Below are 12981 nucleotides of genomic sequence, written 5' to 3'. Positions count from 1 at the left end.
TCCGCATTCGAGTTTTCGCCTTCGCTCTTCATTACAATAAGTTTAAAGAGCGATAAATGGCATTTTGTAGCTTTAGCTACACTGGCCTAGCCAAGCCCGTTTCGCGCGGCACATCAAGAGCCGTGCTGCGCATGCGCAAGGATCAGTGATGTCACACGGCTTGCGCACCGGAGCCACCGGAGCCGGCACCTCTCGCGCACTCCGCCGCCGCCGCGCGCGACTCACCGCCGCCGGTCTGCGCATTCCAGAGGAGTGACGTCGTAGCCGTGGTAGACGCACTGGCGCCGGCGCGCGCTCGCTGTGCAGTCGCCGTCTCACACAGCGCTGGAGCCGCTGCGCTTCTGACTGGCGTTTGACAGTGTGGTATAGCCACGGAGAAGGAGAGCGCAAATGCTGCTCAACAGCGCAGAAGAACGGAGAAGCTTGACTCATCGGATCCCGAAGTAGTTGCCTGGCAATTAGCGGTTGAGCGTAGGAGACAACCAGGAAAGCTAAGAATAATCAGCTGAACCTTTGCTAACGCTACGTATATCCTGGCATAGCCGAGCTAAGCCACTGCAACTGTTTTTTTACTTAGCGATGAAATTAAACGATTTGTTGTTGATTTTGGCGCCTCATCTATGTCTGCGACCTCAGCGGATCAACCAGGTCAAAATCCAGGCAGCTCGGCCAGCGCTACTAGAGGGACTCCTCAGCTTTCTTGCAACACTGGGCACTCTGCCGGCAATCTCTTATTCCTTCCGTGGTAGAGAACTGCTCTTTCCGCAGAACAGAACGCGTTGAACCGCGGGCTTAGTGTGCTCAGTTTCGCAGAAACCTGAATTTCTATGAATTGACGGACAGGATGCAGAGCCGATCTCCGAGGTCACATAGGCCACTCGCTGATAAGGTATCTTGCGTGCCTCGTCAACGCCATTCCAAGCTCGCTGGTGGTCGTCACATCTCCCATTCAAATCGGAATTACAAAGGGCGTGCGAATATTCAAAATTTTTAAAATAATTTGAATCCTACATGTGATTCGATTCTACATTTACTCGTGAATTCACTATTCAAAGTTCCGGAATATTAATTACTTTTCAATATATCAATATTAAAAACATTGTGGTAATAGTGAAGGAGACGGAAAGATGAATCTGACGACTGTTCCGGATGAATCTGCAGCATTATCTGCAGCTCGTGTCTTACACGGTCCGCAAGATTATTTGCTGGAAATCGTGTACGATCTCCGACGCACCGAAATGGAATCTACGCATCGGGGGACCTTTCCGGTTCCGCTGCACGCTGGCCATATAAAGGACCAGCCAAGCCTACAGCTACTGGGGCACGACGGTCTTTTCGGCACAGACTCACGATTCTTCATGTGCCAGGTCAGTTACCTAAATGAAATTAAGTGTTATTGCTCTAGCAATGTTATGCTTTTAAGAGTGTCGTGCCCCATTAGCAAACGACAAATGATTGAATGCTTTGAACATGCTAGCCTGTGTTTCGTTGATGCTATGCTATTCTGTCTCTACGACGGCTGTCTGACGCTTTCCCAAAACTTATTGCTCCTATCGGGGGACGTAGAACTAAAAAATCCAGGGCCCATGAATGCAGCGGAACGTGAACAAATGACAAACATTGAAAGGACTCTCGTAGAAATAAAAACAGGCCAGAAAACTGTGCTCGCGAAGTTAACGGAAATTACAACAAGACAAAGTGAATTTGAATCCAAAATTACGGGCTTGATAGAGAAGACAAGCAATGTAGAAAGTCGTATTGCTCGGGTGGAAAAAATTTAAGATAAATTTATGGCTAAACTGGACGACTTGGGGAAGAGAAGCCGTAGACAGAATTTGGTATTTTTCGGGTTACCTGACAGGGAGCATAACGAGACGTGGGAGGCGTCTCAAAAACTAATTCGTGGAATATGCGAAGATGTGATGAAACTTGATATTTCGGTTGAACGGGCTCATCGCGTAGGTGTTTTCAGAGAAGGCAAAAACCGGCCCATAGTAGCATGCTTTTCACGGTGTAAGGCTAGAGAAATCGTCTTTAAAAACGCTTACAGACTAAAAGGCACTTCGTACGGCATCTCTGAAGGTTTCAGCCGAGCCGTACAAGAAAAAAGACGTCAGCTTTGGAATTATGTGAAAGAAAAAAAGATAAAACAAAGAAAATCGCGTTCGCTTGAGTTATGATAAATTGATCATCAATGGGCAAACATTTGTCTGGGATAGCGATATGCGAACGCCAGTTCCACTACAGACGCATGCGCGACTGGATAGAGGCAAATGACGCATTCCGAATTCCGGTCCTCCCCAAGATAATCCAGCACGTTGCTCGCAGCCTGAACGGGTCTCTGTCCTGCTTGTAAATTGTCGCAGCATAAAGAACAAAGTCGATAGCTTCATGTCTTTAGTAGCTACTGTTAAACCTCAGATCGTGATGGGCACCCGAATCATGGTTAGACAAGACTATACCTAATGTAGAAATATTTCCACCTAGTTTTACTGTCTATCGGAAAGAGAGGCATGGGCATGGCGGGGGAGTATTGATTATGATATCAAATGCATTGTCAAGTACACAAATTTTATTTGAAAACGATTCTGAGTCTGTCTGGTGCCTTGTGAAATTACCTAAAGGAAACAATGTAGTGTACGGGACCTTCTACCGCCCACCCGACAGCAGCGACTCATTCGGACTGCTGTCTGAGATGCTATCTCTTGTGCCTAATAGTGTATTTTTGGGGGGTGATTTCAATTTTCCTGGCTACAACTGGAATGCCGGATGTGTGGCTGGTAATAGGTCCCGTATTTACACAGAGTTCGAAGAACTGGTCGGATTAAATGAATTGCAGCAATACGTACTGTAACCTACGCGAGAAAATGCAATTTTAGACTTAGTACTTTGCAATGAGCCGAACTTAATATTAAAAGTGGCTGTTTGCCCAGGTATTAGTGACCACAGGGCAGTTGTCATAGAACTTAACATACAGCGAGTACAGATGGCGCAAATTCCGCGAAGAAAAGTATACAGCTACGACAGAGGAGACTATGCCGGTATTAGGTCCGAACTTGAAAATTTCTTTCCTATTTTCCAGTATCTTTCAAACGCACGCTGTCCGTTAACATTGTGGTCATCATTCCGGGACAGAATACTTCAATTAGTCTAAATGCATGTTCCATGCAGGTACCTGCGACGACGAAAAAACAAAAGCCTTGGTTTAACGTAGAAATACGTAAACTTATTAGGAAACCAAGACAAACGTATAAAACGTTTTCTGCCGGCACCAGTCTGGCAAATCAGAAACGCTTGCAAGATATAAATAATCCATTGAAAGGAACAATTAAATGTGCCAAAGATATCTTCCTTGTTAAATTAAATAAGGACTTGAGAGAAAACCCAACATCGTTTTGGAAATATGTAAAACAAAACCGAAAAGAAGACATATCCATACCATCGTTAAATATTGATGGCAAAACTGTGACGTCAGATTATCAAAGGGCGGAATGCTTTAACCAATGCTTCCAATCTGTGTTTTCGCTAGTGTCTACTGGGGAGATTTCGCCTTTGAACAACGTCATTGAGGGCGATATGATGCCCGACATTGAATTTGATGTTAGTGGCGTCGATTCTTTATTACGGCATTTAGATGAAACAAAAGCAACTGTACCTGATGGAATATCCCCAGTGGTCCTTAAAGAATATCATAGTATCATTGCTCCGTATTTAACGATCATCTATAAGCTTTCTCTTGAAACAGGCCTCATTTCCCAAGATTGGAAAACGGCAAGCGTGACACCAGTTTTAAATCGGGCGATAGAAAACTCAGAGAAAACATTAGGCCGATTTCACTAACGTCGATATGTTGCAAAACATTCGAACACATTTTATATATTAACATATCTGCATTTCTTGACTCAAACGCTTTCTTTACATCTTCCCAGCACGGATTCCGAAAAGGTTGTTCCTGCAACATACAACTAATAGAATTCCAGCACTTCTTATCCAAAGCCATTGATAACAATAGTCAGGTAGACGCGGTTTTTATTGATTTTCAAAAAGCTTTCGATACTGTGTCCCATAAGCTCTTAGATGTAAAGCTTGCTGCATTAAATGTAAACAAAAACGTTCAAAATTGGATACGAAACTACCTAAACGGAAGAACCCAGTTTGTCGTCCTAAACAACGCCGCATCTTCACCAATAACTGTTTCTTCGGGCGTTCCTCAGGAAAGCGTACTGGGCCCCTTGTTTTTATTCTACATAAATGACATTGTCGAACCAGTTACATCACCCATAAAACTATTTGCCGATGACTGTGTGATTTACAGAGAAATAACTACTGAATATGACATAGATACTTTGCAAACAAATTTAGATAAGGTAGCGAACTGGTGTAAAAAATGGAACATGAATTTAAATATAAAAAAGTGCAGTAGCATAAGTTTTTCTAGAAAATTATCCAAATTTCAGCACCGATATAACATCAATGGCACGCTTATCGACATGCAGTCGGAATACAAGTATCTAGGAATCTATTTCACCGAATCACTCACTTGGCATAAACAGATTGACACTGTCATAGCAAAAGCTAGTAGGATGTTGCAGTTTATTCACAGGAATTTCAAACAGGCAACGCGCGAAGTTAAATAAACTTTATACTTCTTACATGTCAGAACAATACTTGGTTACGCTTGTGTAATATGGGATCCCTATCAAGATTACCTCATTAATAGACTGGAAAAACTACAGAACCAAGCAGCTTAAGGTTTGTTTGCAATAATTACAGCCCGTACTCTAGCGTTTCCGAAATGAAGGCCACTTTAGGATGGGATCTGCTACATATGCGTAGGCAGGAGTTAACGCTCAAACTATTGCACCGAATATATAACAGTGAGACAGGTATCAATCGCTATATCTATCTTCTGGAACCAGATTACATATCGACTCGCTGTGATAACAACAAAAAGATCTCAGCCTATAACTGCAGAAAAAACACGTTTTACCACTATTTTTTTCCTAAATCGATTAGACAATGGAATACTTTAGCAAATGATATAGTAAATGTGTCAAATAACGAACTATTCTATTCCATGCTGTGACGGCACTCTTGTAAAACAAATGTATTTGCTATATATCTTGAAAACCTGTTTGTTTCACATTACTTGTATGTCTTTCTCTAAATGCTATTGTAGTGATTCTGTTTGTGAGTATATCTGTGCAAAAGCTTTTCTGTATTACTGGTTATGTTTTGTTCCCCCCTACGTAATGCCTTTATTGCGATGTAGGTACTCTGTAAGTAAATAAAATTATAGCGGCGCTTGTTGCACAGAGGCCACCAGTTCCTGAATTTGGCCATGCTGAACGCAAGTTCTCAATAATTTCCAGTCATTCAATAAGTATGGCTTCCTGAAAGGAAGCCTTACTGCGAATTCATTCACACTTTTATATTGGCCAGTGTCACAATGTCCGCACCTCTTTAAAACAATGTATGCTGTTTTATCGCACTCCTTTCCGCAAGCGCAGCACTACACGCGCGTCTGGTAACACGCTGGCCCCTCGTTTCATAACTATTTTTGTCAGGGTGCCCAAGGTAATTGAAAGCAGTTGTCTATCACTTACAAACTTCTCAATTGTCCGGATGGACGATTGTGAATGGTATCTCATGCATACGCCGGTGCATGTAAGCCTGATTTTAACGCGAAAACGTTTCTTGGCTAGGTGGGCGAAAGCGCTCACCCAGCTGGCGTCCACGCAAACCGTCCGCAAAAGCTGTGTCCGGAAAGCACGTTACCTCTCGGAAGCACCGGAGCTGACGCCGGTGCCAACAGCTGCCACAGCAACACTCTGCGCGCGCTCTTCTCAACCGCAGCGACCACCGGCAACCGCGGCGTAGGAGAGGGGATTTCCCACAGCAGTAGGGGAGAACGAAAGCGCATAGGGATAGTCGGCGTGCTGCGTAAGCGCGTCGACGTCTACACCTAAAATCAGATCACATGGTGTCACAAAGAGTGCATAATCAAAGCGCGTGCCGTGCATCACTCAAGCCAGCAAGGAAACAAGACAGCCCCGCGGCAGCTTCGACAGAGGGAGAGAGCGCATACGCCACAGACAGCCGATGCGATCAACGGAGTATATATAAAGCGTCGATAAGATACGCGAAAGCTACAGTACCGAGAGCGCGTGCCGAAACACCCTCTCAGAGGGCGAGTCGAAAGGGAGAAGGAGTACTATAGCGTGAGCGTGCGCCAACGGATGAGTCACCACCATCCTCGAAGACTTCGGCAACCGCGGCCGGAAACGCGAGATATGTCTAGAAGAATCCCAGGCTTTCTTCATAGTATGGAAGCATGACTCCGACAGAAAGTTCGAGAAATGCCGGCGAAGGCAATAAAAGCTCCGTACAGGAATCAGAAGTGGGATCAGATCGTGCCGGTGAAGAGATGTGACGTGAAGACTGACCTTCTGCCGAAGCAGAGGATTCCCCGGCAAGCTAGTGGACCAGTTCCTCGAGCATCTGCATTTCCGGAAGAAGTTCCTTCTTCGAGATTTGCCTCCAGCTACGCCGAGATCGTCCGGCTCTAGGCCAGCACGAATGAACGCTTGGAAACTTCGTGTTCCTATTAATTCTATACTGTACGTGTTCGACTCTTAGTGCTTGTCATTAAATATTTTCCAATGTTCTGTTAATACCCATCTGAATTGTATTGTGTCTAGCCGAAGTGTACACGTGTGTATCATCATCATCATCATCATCAGCCTATATTTTATGTCCACTGCAGGACGAAGGCCTCTCCCTGCGATCTCCAATTACCCCTGTCTTTCACTAGCGTAACTTGTGCCTGCAAATTTCCTAACTTGGTCATCCCATCTGGTTTTCTGCCGACCTCGACTGCACTTCCCTTCTCTTGGTATCCATTCTGTAACCCTAATGGTCCACCGGTTATCCATGCTACGCATTACATGGCCTGCCCAGCTCCATTTCTTCCGCTTAATGTCAACTAGAATATCGGATATCCCCGTTTGTTCTCTGATCCACACACGATCTTCCTGTCTCTTAACGTTAGTCCTAAGATTTTTCGTTCCATCGCTCTTTGTGTGGTCCTTGTACGTGTGTATGTAACTGTCTTATTTGAAGAATATATTTTGTGGTTTTTTGACAACTCTGGGCTCTGACGCGGTCTTTGGACCACAACCGGCGTTCACTGGCGCACCGGGTGGCCCCTTATGAATTGTCCTTGCTTTCGTGGGGTTATTTTCAGAAGCTGATAAGTCGGGCTTTGGAATTTGGCCCGGTGTTGGCGCATCGTTCACGGGGTGTGTGACACAAGGTCATAATAGCGTCGATGTACCCCCATGCATGTACGCGGTCACCGAAACGACAAGAGGATGATGACACAGGAAACTTAAATGACACCACCCACAACGCCATGGTGTTCGTACTCCTGCGATACACCCCGGACATGTGATGTATACTGCGACGACGAAATAGAAGCGGACATGTAAAATGTTGTCGACACCACTTTGATTGCACGAAATCGTGAAAGTAAACACAATTTGGCCTCTCACAATACCTCATTCATCATAAGACAACTCCGCAACACCATTTTGCAGCACCTATCCGTAAGATAACCTAGGGAAAATAAACGATTTCGCTTTGTCATCGCGTTAGAGTAAGCTTAGAGATCCTCTACAATGTTTTTTTTTACTACAAAATGGACTTCGCGCGAACTTCAGAGTTCTTGTTGCGTTAGAAATGATATAATAATAGATATTGATTCGATGTTTGGTTTTCATCTTTCTCGAACAATCATATTCGACGTGAACACGATTGGTAATGGCATAAGATTCTGTCTCCCGCACTTGCGATGAACGAAAACTTGTGCCATCGTTCACTTAGTAACTGTCGCTTTTTTTGAACCGTGCTACTCTTTGAACTTTGTGTAATAAAGTAACTTAATGTAGTTACCGTCGCGACAATTTGACTCAGTCGTCCAGATAGTGCCGTTATCGTTTGCAATGATGTATATACGAAGGTTTCATTTTGTGCCCGAGTTCGCGGCCTTATACTTCAAGTGTGATGGAATGACAAGCATTACCTGCAATTGAATTAAAGTATCGTACGATTAGTGCTAATTAAAATTGTAATGAGTCCAATACAACCTTTTTCATAGTTCTCGTAATAAGGCTTAAGAACTAAAACGAATAAAGCTAATGCACGCGAATGTTTAAAAAAATATCGCATTCTACGTGCCAGAATATGATATGATTATGAGGCTGCCGTACCGATGAATATTTACCACCTGGGAATCATTAACATACATGTAATGCACGACACAGGGACCTTTATTCATTCTGCCCCCATCAAAATGCGGCTGCCGCGGCCGGTATTTCTTTTTGCGACCTCGTTATAAGCAGTGCCATGTCATAACGCTAAGTCACACGGGTGGGTAGCACGTGAATGTTTCACCATAAAGTAAAATGTGTCTTTCGCAAGATTTTATACAGCGACAGAAACGCATAATTTGATACGCAATGCCTGTCTTTTCGCAAATAAGCAGCTTTGCGCATTGATACGCAATGAGCAGTGCGGAAATCTGCTTATTTGCTTATATTTGATTGATGAGGAGAAATCAAACAAGGAATGTTGCTTTAGGCCAATGTTCCGACAAGGCAACTTCTTTTACCCAACTCTCTTTGTCGAAATGTAAGCTTAAAGCGACATTCGTTGCTGGACTCCTCCTTACTATTTCAACCTTCTGTCTTCCTTTGAAGTTTTGTGTGTCTGTATATTTGCGTGGGAGTTCGAGAACGGCAAGTGGTTGATGTTACTTCCCACCAATCTGCAACACCATCACACATAGCTCACTTGCAGCTTTTAAACGTTAAATACCAAATTAGGATTTATTAAGATCTACACGTAGGAAAATCGTGGCAGTTAGTTTAAGGTGCATTCTCTAGGAAGTTGCGTCCACTGTGAGAGTGTTTTTGAGTGCATGTCGGTAATATAAGGAATTGGTACCGTCTTAAGGTCATTTGTGTCAACCAGAGGGTAATTGTAGGTCTCCTTTTGTGTGCAGCTCCCTAAACATTGGTGCCCTGGGTGGGGTTATGGCTCACGAAATGCTCCATGCCTTCGACGCACGCGGTGAGAATAAGCATTATGCTCTCTCTCTCTCTCTCTCTATATATATATATATATATATATATATATATATATATATATATATATACAGAGTACGGCGCGATTCATTCGGAGGCCAGTTATCGCGAAGATTGCAGTACGGACATTGTAGTTCGCGTATATTTAGCCAGGAGCTCCCGAGTTAAATCAGCCTCCCAAGAAGAAGACCTGGGTGTGCCGTATCGGTTAGCAGTGCTATAGTGTAGTCACGGGCAACCTGAGCGCGGAAGCGCAGCAAAAGAAGGCTAGGGAACACAAATGGCAATGGTGTATTTCTTCTGGAAAATTTTGATTCATCCGTAGCATTCGCAGAACAGCAGCGATTACATATAATGATTCGCATATTCCGGAAACGTAGTAAGATGTAGTGGAGAGACAAAACACCGAATGCTGAAGCATGAAAAGAACTTAATTTCCTAATACATCCGAATCCCAGTAGACTGTGCGGTGCTGAAGTGCTAAGTAGGCTGAAGGATTCTATTCACAGGTAAGTGAGGTTTCCTATTGCCCTCAATTTAAAGAGAGATCGAAGAAATTTAAGAACTACGTGACAAACTTATCACCAATGCGGTAATAACAGGTGGAATTGCGGCTAGTGTTCGGGAACAAACATGAAGATTTATATATGCAGAGTTGTGACCAGATAAGAACACTGATTAAGATACTAAAGAGAAAATTATGGCTCCAGAAGCGTACTTCTTTCAACACAGGACAACAAAGAAACATCTGCAAGGCAGGATCTCTGATTCCAGACCTGAAGTCCACGTACATGCGCAGAGTAGTAAATAAAATGAATTGTCATATAAAAATAAGTAACGCTAGAAATAGAAAAATCTGATTGACAAGGAACAACAGATACGTAGGCAAAGCTGAGCATTGCGATTGAAGCAAAATTTTTGTGATTTAATAAGGGCATCAAAGGAAGTCTATATGGAATATACACTACCTAGTGCCACCACCTAGCCTGAAGTATACGTAGTAGCAAAAAAAAAAAAAAAACCAAAGCTCTCTGTGCAACTACCGATGAGTATAGAGCAGTTAAGTAACGTATGACCAAGTAAACACGCTGCATGCTTCAGGAGAATAATAGTCGAGATGATAAAATATCCCGGGTGCGTGCCAATTGAAAAGAACGGAGGTGCACTCGATTGATGTGGACCTAAAGTGTGCCAGCTGCGTAAAAGAATGCAAAAATGTTTTTATCCTTGAGAAGAAACACATAAAGAACGGAAGTATTAAATACGAGGTAGCTTCCTTGCAGTAGGTTAGTCAATAGTCACTAATGGCAACTTGAAACAGTAACTGGGCAATGTAGCAGATACCAAAGTACAGCCATAGATTCACTGCATATGCTGACGTACACTTGCAGGATGCTTGTTTCTTACGTATATTGGTTGGTGCTATGCTGCATGCGGGTGCTGTGACGCATCACCCTATCGGGATGCACTCCCCAGGATGCACTCCTCAGCCTCCCCGTGTGACAAGACGAGAAACATGCTGACTGTTCACTTTCCTTCAATTATGGCTATACAAACAGACACGCTGTGGTCAGCGTCTTATGGACCGTTGCACAAGCTAAAAATGTAAAAACCCTCATCAAATTCCGCGCAGTGATTGCCGAGAAAAACAATTTTGCGATCCCAAGTGGGCGCCCGAGTTAAATCTGCCTCCTAAAAAGAACAGCTGTATCTGCCTTGGAATAGCGTGGAACAGACAGCCCGTCGCCTATTATAGTGACAGAACGGGTGAGAAAAGACAGGAAAATTATGCCAAAGACAGCTGAGGACTAGGTGGCGAATAACAAGGCATAAAATAGTTGGTTAGCGATTTAGCCTGCAGTTGACGTGGATGAATGACAATGTGACTCTGAGTTTGCGCGGCATTTCAGTGCGAAGGCTGGTAGTCGGCGAGTGAATGCTGCTCTCATTCCATTCTGCGGCCATGATGTGTGCAAATTTCTCCGGCGAAAGCGCGATGGAGTGCTCATCCACGTACTGAAGGGGGAGTCTCTGCGCGCGGCAGTCTATCTGGTCACGCCTTACGTGAGTGGAGTAGGAGGTGCCTAGAACGAGGCTGCACGCGTTATCTTTCCTTCAAGACCAAAACAGTCTCCCGGGTGACGCATAGACACTCACGTACGTTACGAGCTACTGTGGGTCACTCGGACAGTAGGTAGACCCAGTTTATTGTTGTACGAGGTGTAGTTGGGACTTTAGGTAATTAAAACGGGGCGGCTTCCGGCTGAGCGCTTGACCCTCTTTGTTCTATAATTTCAACGGTTTGGACACTTCGTAATTAAATTTTCTAATCTAAAATGAACTTTTATTGCGATAGCAATTATATGGACACTTGAACCGGATTTCTGCCGTCGGCGTCGCCGTCGTCGTCGCCGTCGCCGTCGCCGTCGTCGTCGCCGTCGCCGTGAGGTTCCCTATAGATAAAATCTTCGCCGCGCGCCGTATGCCCGAGAGGAAGCGTGCGGAGACGCGCGCTATCACGGAGAGCGAACGCACTCAATCTCCCACGCGCAAGCAAGGAAGCAGGAAGCCAGCGCCGGAGGGAGCAAGGGTGGGGGGGGCGCACTTCTCTGCCAACAACCGCGCTCGTCGCTCGCTCGCACCGTCTCTTATCTCCACACGGCTCTGACCTTTAAGTGCATTCGCCGCTCAGTTTCCGTTGAAGCGATAGACCGCACGTACCTTCGCCCGCTGCGGCGTATGCTTGCTGCCAGCGTTTTGACAGTCGTTGTCTGCTGTCATTCAGTGTGATCTCTTCGTGTTTGTGCGCGCTCACACCACGCTTGTTCATTCAGTTCGTAATAGTCGGGCCACATTTTCCAACGCACGCTACACACGCAATGCTGCCCGGATCGGCAGTGCAGCGCTACAGGTGTGTCCCTTCGCACGCGCTGCCCACGGGAAGCGCTTCTCATCAACACCACCGTTTCACACGCGCCTTCTCGTGGTCATCGAGTCTCTCTTCATGTCGGTCTACTTACGCCGCAGCACACCTGCTTACTTAATCAGCTCATGTTTACTACAATTCATATTGCTACCAAAGCCGCTCACCTTACTTCGTATGACATTGCTGTGTTGCTATCGCATTCATTGCTTCGCCCTTAGGGCGAAACTGTGACATTTTTTTTACTATTTGTATATTGTCTAAAATTACTAATTTATTCTTTTCGTATCCTGATTTTTTTTTCTTAAAATTGTTTTGTGAAGTGGCTCTCGTGCTTTGTCAAAAATGATAGAAACCTACCTACCTCATACGGAAAATTGCGCATAACACTCAAAGAAATAAATTGTCTTGGCAATTTCAAGGCCTACAGTGGAGTCAGCAGTGATATAATCTCGACCGGGTGAGGTGGGTCGTCACCGCAGGAATCAGGAAACGACGATGAAGGCGGGCATCGTGATGATGAAAAATAGAAAAGATTGTATTCACTTCATTGGTACATGGTTTTGACTCTATCTGAGTCTCGAGCGGTTCTGATTAACACGGGGGCCAGGACGGCCTTAAATCCCCTCGTGGTGGCCGGCGTTTCCTTCGGGGAAGTCCTCTCTCCGGTGGTCAAGTTGACGACCTCCTCGCCCTCGGGTCCTCCTTCTTGGTAGCTCGCCGTTTTCGTCTGCTCCGTAGAGGTGAGAGCTCTCTCGGGGCTGAAGGGGATTATCTCGTCACGGGAAAAGCGCTGGGGCTTGCTTCCCGCATTTCACAGGTGCAGTTCCAAGCCGATCATAACAGCCCGTCCACCGCCACAGGAGGTCTCGAAGGGGTTGCAGCATCCAAGCACCTCGAAGAGACCATAGG

General features: G+C 45.0%; 1 pseudogene; it reads left to right on the top strand.

Moving 5' to 3' along the window:
- The first annotated feature begins 2295 nt into the window (after positions 1 to 2295).
- LOC125941321 (uncharacterized) overlaps positions 2296 to 12981 on the top strand; it is a 21797-nt pseudogene continuing 11111 nt past the window's right edge.

This window comes from Dermacentor silvarum, chromosome 11 (assembly GCF_013339745.2).
Source record: "Dermacentor silvarum isolate Dsil-2018 chromosome 11, BIME_Dsil_1.4, whole genome shotgun sequence".
In the NCBI taxonomy this organism is placed as follows: Eukaryota; Metazoa; Arthropoda; class Arachnida; order Ixodida; family Ixodidae; genus Dermacentor; species Dermacentor silvarum.
Note: the sequence above shows the minus strand (reverse complement) of the source record. Positions and strands in the feature narration are given on the sequence as shown.